The following is a 17373-nucleotide window of genomic DNA, read 5'->3' as shown; positions in this document are numbered from 1 at the left end:
AGATTTTAGCAACTTTGGACAAGTCAAGCAATCTTAACACAATTCAAGCAAGCATGCAAAGAGTATATGAGCAGTGGAAAGTAAAGCATGCAACTTGCAAGAATGTAAAGGGAAGGGTTTGGAGGATTCAAACGCAATAGGAGACACGGATGTTTTTGTCGTGGTTCCGATAGATGGTGCTATCGTACATCCACGTTGATGGAGACTTCAACCCACGAAGGGTAACGGCTGCGGAGTCCACGGAGGGCTCCACCCACGAAGGGTCCACGAAGAAGCAACCTTGTCTATCCCACCATGGCCGTCGCCCATGAAGGACTTGCCTCACTAGCGGTAGATCTTCACAAAGTAGGCGATCTCCTTGCCCTTACAAACTCCTTGGTTCAACTCCACAATCTTGTCGAAGGCTCCCAAGTGACACCTAGCCAATCTAGGAAACACCACTCTCCAAGAAGTAACAAATGGTGTGTTGATGATGAACTCCTTGCTCTTGTGCTTCAAATGATAGTCTCCCAACACTCAACTCTCTCTCACAGGATATGGATTTGGTGGAAAGAAGATTTGAGTGGAAAGCAACTTGGGGAAGGCTAGAGATCTAGATTCATATGGTAGGAATGGAATATCTTGGCCTCAACACAAGTGTAGGTGGTTCTCTCTCAGAAAAGGTAAGTTGGAAGTGTAGGTTCGTTCTGATGGCTCTCTCCACGAATGAAGAGGAGGTGGAGGGGTATATATAGCATCCACACAAAATCTAACCATTACACACAACTTGCCAATCTCGGTGGGACCGAATTGATAAACTCGGTCGGACTGATTCAGCAAATCTAGTGACCGTTAGGATTTTCGGTGGGATCGACATGCAACTCGGTAGGACCGATATGGTTAGGGTTAGGGCATAACGTAATCTCGGTGAGACTGATTACACAAACTCGCTGAGACCGATTTTGGTAATATGCTAACCAGAGAGTTGGTCAGGTAAACTCGGTGGGACCGATGCGCTCATTTCGGTGAGACCGAAATGTTACGAAAGGAAAACAGAGAGTTTACATTGCAATCTCGATGGGACCGATCTCTCATCTCGGTGGGACCGAAACGTTACGAAGGGAAACAGAGAGATTACAATCCCATCTCGGTGAGACCGAGATCCCTATCGGTGAGACCGATTTGCCTAGGGTTTGTGGCAGTGGCTATGACATCTGAACTCGGTGGCGTTGGATAGAAAGAATCGGTGGGGCTGAGTTTGACTTTTGGTTTAGGTCATATGTGGATGTGAGAAAGTAGTTGAGGGCTTTGGAGCATATCACTAAGCATTTTGAGCAAGAGCCTCATTAAGCAACACCTTATCCCTCCTTGATAGTATTGGCTTTTCCTATAGACTCAATGTGATCTTGGATCACTAAGATAGAAAATGTAGAGTCTTGAGCTTCGAGCTTGAGCCAATCCTTTTGTCCTTAGCATTTTGAGGGGTCCACTTTTCTCATCCATGCCATGCCAATCATTGAGCTTTCCTGAAATATTAATCTTGAAATAGCATTAGCTCAATGAGCTATATGTTGTTAGGAATTACCAAAACCACCTAGGGATAGTTGCACTTTCAATCTCCCCCTTTTTGGTAATTGATGACAACATATAGATCAAAGCTTCGACAAATGATAATAAGAATGAAAAACATTGTCGCTTTGAGAAGTATGTGAAAAGCAAGAGCTCCCCCTAAATTTGTGCATAGTTTAAGATTTGCTTTGGACTGCAAATGCACAATGAGTTAGGATCATGGGTTACTCTTCCATGTCACATACATCTTGGTGGAGCGCTCAAAATGATAATAATCAAGTACATGCACTCATCACCAAGCAAAGTGAATGATCATATGGGGATATAAAAGGATAATGTCATCCAACAAGCATTAAGGTAGCATATGATCAAACACATGATCATCCAAGTATCACACAAAAGCATAAAGTATCTCAAACAAGCAAATAACAAAGTTCAACCACCAAAAAAAACAAGAGAGAACAAAGAGCAACACTCTCTCTCGAAGCCTATGATCTATACATTTTCTCCCCCTTTGGCAACAAGTTACCAAAAAGTTCATAAAAAATGCATAGTGCTAGATCGACTCTCAGGCTTGGTCTTCAGGTAGTGGTGTAGATAAAACTCCAAGGACGAAGGCATCAGTTGATGTAGATGGAGCTAGTGGAGTGGGTGCTGGAGCTGGTGGCACTGAAGCTGTAGCTGGTGCAGATGAAGTTGCTCTGGTGTCTGTAACTGGCACTGCAGCAGATCTCTGTCCTCTAGGCACTCTAGCAAAAGCATTAGTGGTAGACTTGCCCTTCTTCTCCTGCACTTCATCCTGAAGTTGCTCAACAATTGACTGTATCTCTGTGACCTTCACATCTAAATCATAGAACTTCTGCTCCATGATCCTCTCCAAGCTCTCCTGGTTTTGAGTCAGGGTGGCCAATCCCTTCTCCATCCTCAGAGTGGAGGCAATCAAGTAGCCAAGCTGATCTTACTTGCTCTTCAGAAGATACTAAGATGCCTCGTCAATGGTTGGCATCTTTGCAACCTTTTCAGTCCTTGCCTTCTCCCTCTTTGCTTGTGATTGCACAAAAGATGGTTCATTCTCATCCATCACCACAGTGTTGTCCTCAAAGTCTGGGTAGATGGGGCATATGTTCCTTGTCCAAGAGATATGTGCCAGTGCCCATCTTGGAGTTGATTAGTTCGTGGATCTATGGGCATACCCACAACTTCTCTTCTGATCTGCAGCTGTTCTTTATAGTTTCCACAATTAGGCTCATGACTTTGAACTTTTGAGGCACATCAAATATGTGAAGCAGGTTAATTGCATGGCCTCTTATCATCTTGTGATCACCCGACTTTGGCAATAGAGTGTGCCTGAGGATCCAGTTGATTGTTGGCAAACCTGATAGAAGGTAATGTACTGATCCAAATTTGTGTGTCTCAAGAGCAGCATCTGGGATCTCTCTGTACATATGTGCCATGGTGTTGTGATCCTTCTTCTTCTTGGCATAGACATCCAAGTCATCTTCATTCTCCTTAGGAGCATTGATCAATTTTGCCCATTCTTCAACTGTTGACTGGTACCTAGTACCTTCAGACATCCAGACAATCCTTCCATCTAGGTAGAAATGAGCTGTGGAGTAGAACTTCATAATAAGCTCATCATTCCACTTTGTGAGCTTCTGCCCAACAAAGTCCTCTACTCCACAAGACTTGAAACTATCATAGACTCCAGGATAGTGTTCTTCATTTTCCCTGATGTACTCCCAGTCCACCCATCTCATATCACAGACTATAGGCTTCTTGTCAAGCAACACTGTCTCATAGAAGTCATGTTGTTCCTTTGTATGGAACCTGTAGTCCACAACAGTTCTTCTCCTGACTGCATAGGGATCAGTCAATCTCCACTATCTGAGTCATGCATCCTTCCTAAGCTTCATGTCCTCAGCTACTGGATGAGCATCATTGTGATCTGGAATTTTGGGCTTCAACTTCCTCAAGACATGTGACTCATCATCATCTTCTTCTATAGTAGCTTCAGTCACTGGGCCTTGTTCTTCTCTGCAGCTAGAATATTCCTTGTACTCCTCTTGGGTGCAGTTTTGGCTTTTGGAGCAGCTGCATTGGGAGCTTCTTTAGGCTTAGATGGAGCAGCCCCTGATCTTATAGCATCTCCCATAAGCTTTTGAGCTTTAGGTGCTGGTGCAGCAACCTCTTCCTCTTCATCTTCCATCATTGAGGGCTTCCCAATTACTCTGGCAATGGTCTTCTTGACCCTTTATTTTCTATTCTTACCATCTCTAGTTTCCTTGGGTTCAAGAGTGAACTCCATTGTTTCTCCTGTGGCAACTTTCCTTGCCTTAGACATGGGCTGTCTTCTTGCTAGCATCTTAGTCTTCAGACCTGGCTTAGTTGCAGCAGCCGTGCCATATTCCTTTTTCAGAACTTTCCTCTTTGAGGTGGCCTCTTCCTCAACAGCCACATAGTCCTCATCCTCAGAATCTGAGGTTCTCTTCTTTCTAGTCCTGGTGGCTGCCTTAGGCAAGTTGCTGGGTGTACTCCTGCTTCCATCATCATAGTTGCTAGAGGGACTAGTGCCCTCACTCATGTGAACTTGCTCCTCAGACTTGTTCTGACTGTCACTCTGATCTGACATGATGCAAACACTGATAGCAGACCCTGTGAATAGATATAGATAAGATAGATTGGATGAGCATCACAAAGTGCAGAGGTTTTTGCAAAAGAATGAGTCAAAAACTTAGTTTTAGTTTTCCACAGAAAGCATTTCGGATCTACCGATTTGAAAACTTGGTGATACCGAAGCAGCTTTTGGAACCTAAACTAGTGAACTCGGTCAGACCGAGTCACAGTTCGGTGGCACCGAGACTGCTAGGGTTTCACACAGAATTGAACTCGGTCACACCGATTTGCAATTCTCAGTCAGACCGAGAATCACATGTGCAATGGCCTTAGCCAAATCAGTGGAACCGATTTCAACAACTCGGTTTGTCTGAGATGATTTCAGCGGAAACCTAACCCTAAATTTCAATCCACAACTAAACTACAGAGTGATTTCGCTAGATAGAGTGATCTCAATCGTGGCAAGATACATGGCAAAACAATGTGCTAGGAATTGGAGTGAGATTAGCACAAGGATCAAGTCCATACCCTAAGTGCGGCGATGGACCTGCTACGGCGGCAACGGCAGAGACGATTTCCGTTGACGGCGGTGGAGACCAGCGGCGGGAGGCAGCTGGCGATGAGGAGGACGATCCAGAGACCCAGGGAGGCAGAGCAGGCTGAGCGCTGGCGAAGGGGTTCAGAGAATTTTCCAAATTTTGGCCCAGGGATATATATAGCCTGACCCTGTCGGTGTGACCGAGTGGAAAAACTCGGTGGCACCGAGATGCATAACTGCAAGCAGTTACTGCAACTCGGTGTGACCGAAAAGTTCAAATCGGTTGCATCGAGGTTGAAAACCTAGATCGACTTAGTGATCTCGGTATGACCGAAATGGATGAATCGGTCAGACCGAAACGCACACAGAAGTTTTGGAAGTTTAAGTCTATGACAAATCGGGGACTCCGAGTGCTCCTCACACAGAGTGGTTCGAATCTGACTTGATCAAACTTTGTTATGTAGCATGAATAGAGTTTGAGACGAGAAAAGCATAGATAGCTAGAGAAGGTTCTTAGGCATTCTTGTCCATCCACTTGGCAAAAGAAAAAAGGAAGTAAACAATCAAAACAACAAGTGGATGTCCTCGAATGAGTAAATTATGCAACCAACATGCTCACACAATAAAATGGCAAATGAAATATGTGGCAAAGCATGCACAACCAATTCTAGCATCTATCAAGCAATTGGCGATGATTAGGTCATCTATATATAAGTATATTGACTTAGGAGTCAAATGAGAACATTTGATCATAGGTCATACTCATCGTTTAAGCACAAGTGGGGTTACCACTTTTACATAAAGCGTTGTTGTGTTCACACCATTAGAGTTGCTTTAGCTCAATTCTTAGAGTAAAGCTCCCCCTAGATGTGAGATCCCCCCTAAGAGGTATGAACTAACCTTGGGTTTTGTCGATGATGACTTCATGTAGGTGTTGAAGATGTGGATGCTCAATGTTGATGTAGATCATTTGGAGCAATCCTTTGGAGTGAGTTGCACTTTCAATACCTACACGGGTTAGTCCCACAAGGAACAAACAAGGATATCCATAGACATAGAGTGATGCACACACAAGATGATGTCTATGAAAGCATTAGGTTACCTTGTCCCTTGTCTTACCAATAAGAGGGTTTGTGACTCCTTGACCTAGTGTAAGATGTGGAAGTTGATTGCACTTGTTCTTGCCAAAATGATAAGAGTGAAGTATGTTGGCGGAGTCACCCTCAGGAATTCTCTAGTTCTTCTTCTTCGGGATCCACATCATCTTGATGGGAATCCTTGGAGTTGTAGTCATACTTGATGAAGTAGAACTTGATTTAGTCTTGGGAACCCACTTGACCAAGGCCTTAGGAGCTTCTTTAAATGCATTAATCTCCTCTTGAAGCTTATCCTTGCCTTTTTGCTTGTGGTCTTGTGGTGGAAGATCTTGAGCTTGTGTCCCTTTGAAGGAAGTAGGATCATACTTCTTTTGTTGAGGAACAAACTTCGACTTGGGGTAATGATCTTCTCCCCACTCAACTCCATTGGCATTGAACTTTCATTCAAAACCAACACCTTGGTTCTTCCGGTGCCTTCCTTGCTTGCGTACAATTTCCTTGAATTGCTTACTCCCGGCAAGGCTCTTGTAAACACCTTTCTCTATAATTCCCTTCAATAAGCTATTTTCTTGCTCAAGTGTAACTTGGCTAAGAGAATCATTAGTGGAATCAAGAGAACTACTAGAAGCAACAACATTGGATTGAGCATGATTATTGTTACTACTAGAGGAAGAATCTTTCTTGTTCTTGTTACTAGACTTGACTTGAGGCATGTAAGTGGATAAGAGTAAACGCTTGGCAATGTAAGAAGAACTTTTCTTGCGAAGATCATCATTGATTGCTTTTAAGAAGTCATGCTCTTGCTCAAGGTTGAGCTTTTCAAAACGTAATTTCTCATGAGTCCTTAAAAGTTCTCGATGATCTCCTAAGATAGTTTCATGAGCTAACTTAAGAGTGTTTAGTTCTTTAGTTAGAAACTCAATATTCTCCTTAGCATTGTCATTCGTTTTATCTTGATTAGCATGATTAATTGACGTTTCATCATAGTATTCATCACTAGAGTTGTCAACAAGTAAATCATCATCACCTAACAAGTCATCTTCATCACTATTGAAATCAACATACTCGGTGTGTGATACCTTTGGGCCTTTAGCCATGAAGCATCTTCCAAGTCCTTCGTTTTGTGAATCAAATATGTTGTAGGAGTTGGTTGACACAAGTGCTAGATCGGCAACACCTTCATCTTGAGTATATTCGGAGTCAGAGTGATAGCTTCTCTCAGAGTGATTGTCGGAGTCGGAGCCGGATACCCATTCACCAACATGAGCTTGATGTCTTCGTTTTGTGTAGCTCCTTGACGACTTGTCCTTCCTTTCTGAATCCTTGCTTCTCCGAGATGTTCTTCGTTCATAACGATCATCTCTACTCCTTCTCTCTCTTGATGGTGATTCTTCTCTTCTACTTCTTCTTTTTGGAGAATCTTCTCTTCTCTTGTAGGGTGTCGTACACTCATTGGAATAGTGTCCGGGTCTTCCACAATTGTAGCAATTTTGCTCTCGACTAGAAGATCTTTTGTCATTGTAGGACCTTGACTTGGAACTTCTCTCTTTGCTTCTACTCTTGTAGAACTTGTTGAAGTTCTTCACCATTAGGCTCAATTCTTCATTGAAGGTTTGTTTCTCACTTGATGATGTGGGAGCTTCACATGAGGCTTTGTAAGCACCACTTGACTTGTTATGGAGCTCCTCCTTATCCTTGAGCGACATCTCATGAGCAACAATTCTTCCAATGACTTCCTTTGGCTTGAGATCTTTGTAATTGGGCATCATTTGGATCAATGTGCATACGGTATTGATGACCACAAGTATAGGGGATCTATCGTAGTCCTTTCAATAAGTAAGAGTGTCGAACCCAACGAGGAGCAGAAGGAAATGATAAGCGGTTTCCAGCAAGGTATTCTCTGCAAGTACTGAAATAAGTGGTAACAGATAGTTTTGTGATAAGATAATTTGTAACGAGCAACAAGTAACAAAAGTAAATAAGGTGCAGCAAGGTGGCCCAATCCTTTTTGTAGCAAAGGACAAGCCTGGACAAACTCTTATAGGATGTAAAGCGCTCCCGAGGACACATGGGAATATCGTCAAGCTAAGTTTCATCACGTTCATATGATTCGCGTTCGGTACTTTGATAATTTGGTATGTGGGTGGACCGGTGCTTGGGTACTATCCTTACTTGGACAAGCATCCCACTTATGATTAACCTCTATTGCAAGCATCCGCAACTACAACAAAAGTATTAAGGTAAACCTAACCATAGCATGAAACATATGGATCCAAATCAGCCCCTTACGAAGCAACGCATAAACTAGGGTTTAAGCTTCTGTCACTCTAGCAACCCATCATCTACTTATTACTTCCCAATGCCTTCCTCTAGGCCCAAATAATGGTGAAGTGTCATGTAGTCGACGTTCACATAACACCACTAGAGGAGAGACAACATACATCTCATCAAAATATCGAACGGATACCAAATTCACATGACTACTAATAGCAAGACTTTTCCCATGTCCTCAGGAACAAAAGTAACTACTCACAAAGCATAAACATGTTCATAATCAGAGGGGTATTAATATGCATATAGGATCTGAACATACGATCTTCCACCAATTGAACCAACTAGCATCAACTACAAGGAGTAATTAACACTACTAGCAACCTACTAGCACCAATCCCGGACTTGGAGACAAGAATTGGATACAAGAGATGAACTAGGGTTTTGAGATGAGATGGTGCTGATGAAGATGTTGATGGAGATTGCCCTCTCCCAATGGGAGGAGCGTTGGTGATGACGATGGCGATGATTTCCCCCTTCGGGAGGGAAGTTTCCCCGGCAGAATAGCTCCGCCAGAGCCCTAGATTGGTTCCGCCAAGGTTCCGCCTCGTGGCGGCGGAGTTTCGTCCGAGAAGATGGCTTATATATTTTTTCCCATCGAAAGACTCCATATAGCAGAAGATGGCCACCGGAGGGCCACCAGGGGGCCCACGAGGTAGGGGGGGCGCGCCCCCATCCTCGTGGGCAGGGTGTGGCCCCCTTGGTGAAGTCTTGCTCTCAGTATTTTTTATATATTTGGAAAACATCTTCCATGAAGTTTCAGGACTTTTGGAGCTGTGCAGAATAGGTCTCTAATATTTGCTCCTTTTCCAGCCCAGAATCCCAGTTGCCGGCATTCTCCCTCTTTATGTAAACCTTGTAAAATAAGAGAGAATAGGCATAAGTATTGTGACATAATGTGTAATAACAGCCCATAATGCAATAAATATTGATATAAAAGCATGATGCAAAATAGACGTATCAACTCCCCCAAGCTTAGACCTCGCTTGTCCTCAAGCTGTAACATCCCAAATTTTCAATTTGGAATGTTATACACTAGATCATCATTGCATATCATATTTATTGCATTTTGGTTGATCCTAGAAATTTCACGCAACTCAAGGACCCTCTGAGAGACTTGGGGATTTCGTTATTTTCATATTTGAGTTGTCTCAAATTTTGAAAATAGGATCGTTTGATTTTATTTATTTTATCTTCAATTATTTCTATTACAAAAATATGAGAGAGGGAATAAAATGACTTTTCCAAAATAAAGGAATATTGAGGATTTAATAAAAAAATCAAATAAGAATTTATTTTGGTTTTATTTGCTATTTTATTTGAATTTAGGAAAAATGCGCGTTTTTAAAAATTGCATTTAGGCCCCAAATAAATGTTCATCCTGTGCGGCTTGATTTTAGAAGCCGGGGAAAATTTATTCCGGGATTTTTGGAGTCCGTTAATATTTCTTTTGTTTTTTTCCTAGCGTAATTATTTTAAAAAAAGTCCGAACCGACCTTGGGCCGTAACCGGCCAGGACTCCCCTGGCCGGGCCTTTTTAAGCGCCCCGAGGCCCCCGGCCAAAGCCCAGCCGCGCCCCCGCCCTAACGCTAACCCTAGCTGGCCCGCGCGGCCGCCGCGCCGCGGCGCCGCCCGCGCTGCCGCCCGCCCGCGCCGCCCCCCCGCCGCCGGACCGCCGCCGCCGTTCACCGAACTCGCCGGAGGTAGTTTTTTTTTCGCCTCCGGTTTTTTCTCGAAAAACCGTTCGGTTTTCCGACGGTTTTGTTCGTTTTTTTAGTTTTAGTTATTTTAAATAGATCGGTTTTCCGGTTTATTTAATTAGCGAGCGTTCGTCCGTTCGTTCGTTTTAACGAACGTTCGTCGTTTTTCTTTTTCTCGGATTTAATCCGCGATTTTTCTGATCGCGATTTCTGATACGATTTTCGTTTTAGTCTAACTTTTCGCTTGTTTATCGGAATCAGGCGATTCAGGCGCCTGGAGTTTCTTCTCGAAACCCTCTTTCCGTTTAACCAACTCAAACGAGTTTTTGCCACTGTAAAAATTTCCCTAGATCCAAAATAGTAAACGAAGCCTGTTTCTTTTGCCGTTTGTCTTTCATTGCTTCGTTCGTTTTGATTCTTTTTTGCCAACCGGAGTTCTTAAGTTGAGCTTTCTGGTTAGATCTCTTATGTGAGTTTTACCTGTGCATCAGTTGAGTACTTATTGTATGCTTATTTGTTTGCGATAGAGTACTCGGAGTGCGCCGCTTGCTACTTCGAATCGCTAGGTTTCCCGGATCATCAGCAAGGCAAGTAACACTTTGATCATGCTTTCCAACTACCCAGTTTTATTGCATTAGATCAATCCTCACACATTGCATGATTAGGATCTATTAAATTGTGGGTTTGGGAAGTAGTTGAGGTAGTACCTATTACCTGTTATTATCAAACCTTTGGGAGTTACTTCTACGTTTGCTTATTATGCCATGCTATGCAAGTAGACGTGGATTGGGTGAGAGTATCCATGACAGATGTGAGATGTTAATTAATGGTTTACTTAAGGTGGCAACTTAAATACACATCTGGGTGGATTGAGGCACCTGGGTATTCCAGCGATTGCCTGTTTTTCTTTATGGACCACCACCCAGGCTCAAAGGGATCATGAGATTATTCATGCTAGAAACTTCCGTGTGCAGCCACAAGCTATTATGGGCTCTAGCATAGTTGACTAAGTCGTGCGAACTCTTACAGTGGTAGACTAGCAGATGCAGGGGATGTAGGTTGGTACGGTCTACCCGTTCGTAAGGTGCTAACGCTTCTGAAAGACTATGTCTTGGTCATCCGTTTCTCAAACATCGTGTAGTGCGAGAATCCCAACGGAGGAGATCGAGTCTTGTGGGGAAAGTGCGCAAACCTCTGCAGAGTGTATAAACTAATCATGATTAACTGTGTCCCCGGTTATGGACATCTTGAGCATCTAGTACATGGATTATCATGTGAATCTCAACATGTTACTCTAAAATTAATTTTGTTGGGTTTTGTTTAATGATGATGCTTAATTGGGATTGAGAATGCTGTCAACCATTCTCAATGTTTAACAACTACCATGATAGTTAAATAAAATTTATTCCTTTGCAGTAGGGAAAAATTGGCTTTTCGCAAAACTATAACCATAGAGCTTTCCACCAGCCAAATATGCATATAGAATAGCCTATTTCATTCCATTACTCTCTATGTGTTATTTTGCCAGCATATTCCATGTGCTGACCCGTTTCGGGCTGCAACGTTAATGTTGCAGACTTTTCAGACGACGATTAAGGAGTTTTAGGTCATGGTTCTATACTCAGTGATGCCGTTGGAGTTGATGGACTCACTTATCTTCCAAGCCTTCCGCTGTTATCGTTATTAGATGGCCTTAAGCTATATTTATTGTAATAAGTTCTCTTTTGAGACACTCGATGTAATAAGTGTGTGATTACTACTCTGTTATAAATCCTTCAAGTACTGTGTGGTGTCAGCATTACTGATCCAGGGATGACACCTGAGCACAGAGATTGGACCGTTTGAGGTCTGGTCGCTACAAGATGGTATCAGAGCACACGCTGACCGTAGGACACGACCACTAAGCTAAAGACCTAGATCACTACTCACTCTCCTCTCTTTTCTGACTTCTCATCTTTTCTACTCTTTTAGGATGGCGGATGCAAGCAACAAGTTCACTCAACCGGATGAAGATACACCCTTTGGACGTCACTTGAAGGAAGTCACTAGATACCTGAACATAGGAGTACCAAGCTTCACCGGAACCTACAACGCCACTTTACCTGAAGAGGAGCGCTGGATGATTCAAGTTCAAGTTCCAGGAAGGACGTTCATGCCAGTCACTGAGCCCATAGAGTTTTCCTTTGATGCACCAACTTGGAGTCTAGGAAAGAGCATGGGAGCTCACATCGCCATGGGACGCATTGGAGAAGTCTACTGCAGTGATCTCAAGGATACTATCTACCAGATTTGTGGGCGCCGAGATGAGCACTGGGAGATGATCAGCACCAGAAAGGATAGATCAGTTGCAGCTTTTATCCAGGAGTTAAACCAGCACATTCGACGTCAGGAGAACCAGATGTGCACCGACATGATAGATCTGAAGAAGGCAAGGACAAGAATCAAGGAACTGGAGGAAGAACTCAAGGCTACACGTGAAGATTATGAAGAGGAAATAGAAGTATTAGTGGAGAAGAATGATGATCTGATCAAGAAGATCGGAATATTTATGGGAGGCCCTACACCAGTAGAAGAAGACGAAGAACCCAAGGAGATTCGCCCGGAAGACTACATCATCATCGACGACACCGACTCGGATCCAGATGATAGCGATGATGACTATGTTGATGAAGCTGGAGCAGATATCATGGAGTCTGCAACCGAAGAATATTTCTAGGAGACCACCTCACCAGCAGTAGTAGTCCACCATGTAAATATAGTAGTCCGAGCACTTTTGCGATAGTTAGATCGATTGTATGCCCTTATTTGATTGATTGAATGAAGTGAATTGTTTTCTTTTGCCTCATGTGCATATTGGTAGTGTTTTCTCTTAGACCCCTCTCTATTCTTAAATCTCATCTTTTCTAAACCCTCAGATGCCTCCGAGACGTGACCCCGGATTTACCTTTCCACCGGAGCTCACTCAGTTGATCCAGCAGCAGAACACATTGATGCAGTTTCTAGTCCAGAATCAGAACCAGGGGAACAACAACAACAACCCACCACCACCACCTGTTGATCACTTAGCCCGTTTTCTTAGGCTGAATCCGCCGGTGTTTTCCAGTAGCACCGAGCCGATAGTGGCAGATGATTGGCTCCGCAAGACAGCTAGAGAGTTGACCACATCAGGATGCACGGATGCAGAAAAGGTGAAGTTTGCCGCACATCAGCTTGAAGGACCCGCAGCATCATGGTGGGAGAATTTCACAACCACTTTCCCTGTCGACACTATCACGTGGGACCAATTTCAGCATGCTTTTCATACTGCCCATGTTTCAGCAGGAGCTATGGCCATGAAGAAGCAAGAGTTTCGCAACTTGCGCCAAGGGGGACGGACAGTTGGCCAGTATGTGGAGGACTTTAGTAAGCTAGCATGTTATGCCCCAGATGACGTTGCTACGTACGCAGCTAAGCAGGAGAAGTTTCTGGAAGGACTGAATGATGAGTTGAGCATGCAGTTGATGGTAGCAACCTTCAACAACTACCAGGAGTTGGTAGATCGTGCTCTTATGATTGAAGGGAAGCAGCAGCAGATTGAGAATCGCAAGAGGAAGTATGGACAAGGGAAGTACACTTCAGGAGCTCAGCAGAAGCCACGTTTTACCCCTAGACCAGGAGGACATTTTCAGCATACCCATGGAGGAGGTAGTTCGCACAATCACAATGGCACCAAGAATGGTAATGGGAATGGAGGAAGTAACGGCCAGAACCGCACCAACCCATCGACCCCAGCCAAGAGAGACCTGAGCCAAGTCACTTGTTTTAAGTGCCAGAAGATCGGACATTATGCCAATGAATGTCCTGAATCATAGAATGGAAATGGCAATGGAAGCTCTGGGAAGAAGTTGAACCCTTTCAATAGGGGACAGGTGAACCACGTTAACGTGGAGGAGGTTGAAGAGCAGCCGGATGCAGTAATCAGTAAGTTTTTGGTTAAGTCATTTACTCACTCGTTCTTTTTGATACTGGTGCATCGCATTCATACATATCAAGGGGATTTGTGGATAAGTATAAACTGCCAACCCAAGCCCTTAGGTCACCCTTTTAGTAACCTCGCCTGGAGCAGAATATATGGCTAGCCTATGGTGTGATCGGTTGCCATTAAGGATTGGTAGCTACGTATTTCCATCAGACCTAATAGTGTTGGAATCTCAAGGATTGGATGTGATATTAGGCATGGATTGGTTGTCGATGTATGGAGGAAACATCGATTGCGCCAGTAAGTCAATCTTGCTTACCACCCCAGAAGGGAGAAGGATCAAGTATGTATCCCGGCATGTGCCGAAGAGGACTCAAGTAAATTGTTTAATAGGAGTTGTGCAGGAGGAAGTACCTGTAGTGAAGGATTTCCCCGAAGTATTTCCAGAAGAGTTGCCAGGCATGCCACTGTTGGAAATATGCCCTAGAGGCAATAATAAATTAGTTATTATTATATTTCCTTGTTCATGATAATCGTTTATTATCCATGCTAGAATTGTATTGATAGGAAACTCAGATACATGTGTGGACACATAGACAACGCCATGTCCCTAGTAAGCCTCTAGTTGACTAGCTCGTTGATCAATAGATGGTTACGGTTTCCTGACCATGGACATTGGATGTCATTGATAATGGGATCACATCATTAGGAGAATGATGTGATGGACAAAGACCCAATCCTAAGCCTAGCACAAGATCATGTAGTTCGTATGCTAAAGCTTTTCTAATGTCAAGTATCATTTCCTTAGACCATGAGATTGTGCAACTCCCGGATACCGTAGGAGTGCTTTGGGTGTGCCAAACATCACAACGTAACTGGGTGGCTATAAAGGTACACTACAGGTATCTCCGAAAGTGTCTGTTGGGTTGGCACGAATCGAGACTGGGATTTGTCACTCCGTGTAAACGGAGAGGTATCTCTGGGCCCACTCGGTAGGACATCATCATAATGTGCACAATGTGATCAAGGAGTTGATCACGGGATGATGTGTTACGAAACGAGTAAAGAGACTTGCCGGTAACGAGATTGAACAAGGTATCGGGATACCGACGATCGAATCTCGGGCAAGTGTCGTACCGATAGACAAAGGGAATTGTATACGGGATTGATTAAGTCCTTGACATCGTGGTTCATCCGATGAGATCATCGTGGAACATGTGGGAGCCAACATGGGTATCCAGATCCCGCTGTTGGTTATTGACTGGAGAGTCATCTCGGTCATGTCTGCATGTCTCCCGAACCCGTAGGGTCTACACACTTAAGGTTCGGTGACGCTAGGGTTATAGAGATATCAGTATGCGGTAACCCGAAAGTTGTTTGGAGTCCCGGATGAGATCCCGGACGTCACGAGGAGTTCCGGAATGGTCCGGAGGTAAAGAATTATATATAGGAAGTGCTATTTCGGCCATCGGGACAAGTTTCGGGGTCACCGGTATTGTACCAGGACCACCGGAAGGGTCCCGGGGGTCCACCGGGTGGGGCCACCTGCCCCGGGGGGCCACATGGGCTGTAGGGGGTGCGCCTTGGCCTATATGGGCCAAGGGCACCAGCCCCAAGAGGCCCATGCACCAAGAGAAGAGGGAAAGGAAGAGTCCTAAAGGGGGAAGGCACCTCCTAGGTGCCTTGGGGAGGAGGGACTCCTCCCTGGCCGCACCCTTCCTTGGAGGAAGGGCCAAAGGCTGCGCCCCCTCTCCCTTGGCCCTATATATAGTGGGGGAAAGGTAGGGCAGCAATACCTAAGCCCTGGCGCCTCCCTCTCCCTCCCATGACACATCTCCCTCCTCCCGCAGCGCTTGGCGAAGCCCTGTTGGAATCCCGCTACTTCCACCACCACGCCGTCGTGCTGCTGGATCTCCATCAACCTCTCCTCCCCCCTTGCTGGATCAAGAAGGAGGAGACGTCGCTGCTCCGTACGTGTGTTGAACGCGGAGGTGCCGTCCGTTCGGCGCTAGGATCATCGGTGATTTGGATCACGACGAGTACGACTCCATCAACCCCGTTCTCTTGAACGCTTCCGCACGCGATCTACAAGGGTATGTAGATCCACTCCTCCCTCGTTGCTAGATGACTCCATAGATAGATCTTGGTGACACGTAGGAAAATTTTGAATTTATGCTACGTTCCCCTACAGTGGCATCATGAGCTAGGTCTATTGCGTAGATTCTATGCACGAGTAGAACACAAAGTAGTTGTGGGCGTTGATTTTGTTCAATATGCTTACCGTTACTAGTCCAATCTTGTTTCGACGGTATTGTGGGATGAAGCGGCCCGGACCAACCTTACACGTACGCTTACGTGAGACCGGTTCCACCGACTAACATGCACTAGTTGCATAAGGTGGCTGGCGGGTGTCTGTCTCTCCCACTTTAGTCGGAACGGATTCGATGAAAAGGGTCCTTATGAAGGGTAAATAGCAATTGGCATATCACGTTGTGGTTCTTGCGTAGGTAAGAAACGTTCTTGCTAGAAACCCCTAGCAGCCACGTAAAACATGCAAACAACAATTAGAGGACGTCTAACTTGTTTTTGCAGGGTATGCTATGTGATGTGATATGGCCAAAAGGATGTGATGAATGATATATGTGATGTATGAGATTGATCATGTTCTTGTAATAGGAATCACGACTTGCATGTCGATGAGTATGACAACCGGCAGGAGCCATAGGAGTTGTCTTAATTTATTTATGACCTGCGTGTCAACATAAACGTCATGCAATTACTTTACTTTATTGCTAACCGTTAGCTGTAGTAGTAGAAGTAATAGTTGACGAGACAACTTCATGAAGACACAATGATAGAGATCATGATGATGGAGATCATGGTGTCATGCCGGTGACGATGATGATCATGGAGCCCCGAAGATGGAGATCAAGAGGAGCAAAGTGATGATGGCCATATCATGTCACTATTTGATTGCATGTGATGTTTATCATGTTTATACATCTTATTTGCTTAGAACGACGGTAGTAAATAAGATGATCCCTCACTAAAATTTCAAGAAGGTGTTCCCCCTAACTGTGCACCGTTGCGAAAGTTCGTCGTTTCGAAGCACCACGTGATGATCGGGTGTGATAGATTCTTACATTCGAATAGAACGGGTGTTGACGAGCCTAGCATGTACAGACATGGCCTCGGAACACATGCAAAACACTTAGGTTAACTTGACGAGCCTAGCATGTACAGACATGGCCTCGGAACACAAGAGACCGAAAGGTCGAGCATGAGTCGTATAGAAGATACGATCAACATGAAGATGTTCACCGATGTTGACTAGTCCATCTCACGTGATGATCGGACACGGCCTAGTTGACTCGGATCATGTAATCACTTAGATGACTAGAGGGATGTCTATCTGAGTGGGAGTTCATAAGATGAACTTAATTATCCTGAACATAGTCAAAAGGTCTTCGCAAATTATGTCGTAGCTCGCGCTTCAGTTCTACTGTTTGGATATATACCTAGAGAAAATTTAGTTGAAAGTTGATAGTAGTAATTATGCGGACTAGGTCCGTAAACTGAGGATTGTCC

The sequence above is a fragment of the Triticum urartu genome, chromosome 2A (assembly GCF_056163025.1).
Source record: "Triticum urartu cultivar PI428250 chromosome 2A, HENAU_Tu73, whole genome shotgun sequence".
NCBI classification, from domain to species: Eukaryota; Viridiplantae; Streptophyta; class Magnoliopsida; order Poales; family Poaceae; genus Triticum; species Triticum urartu.
Note: the sequence above shows the minus strand (reverse complement) of the source record.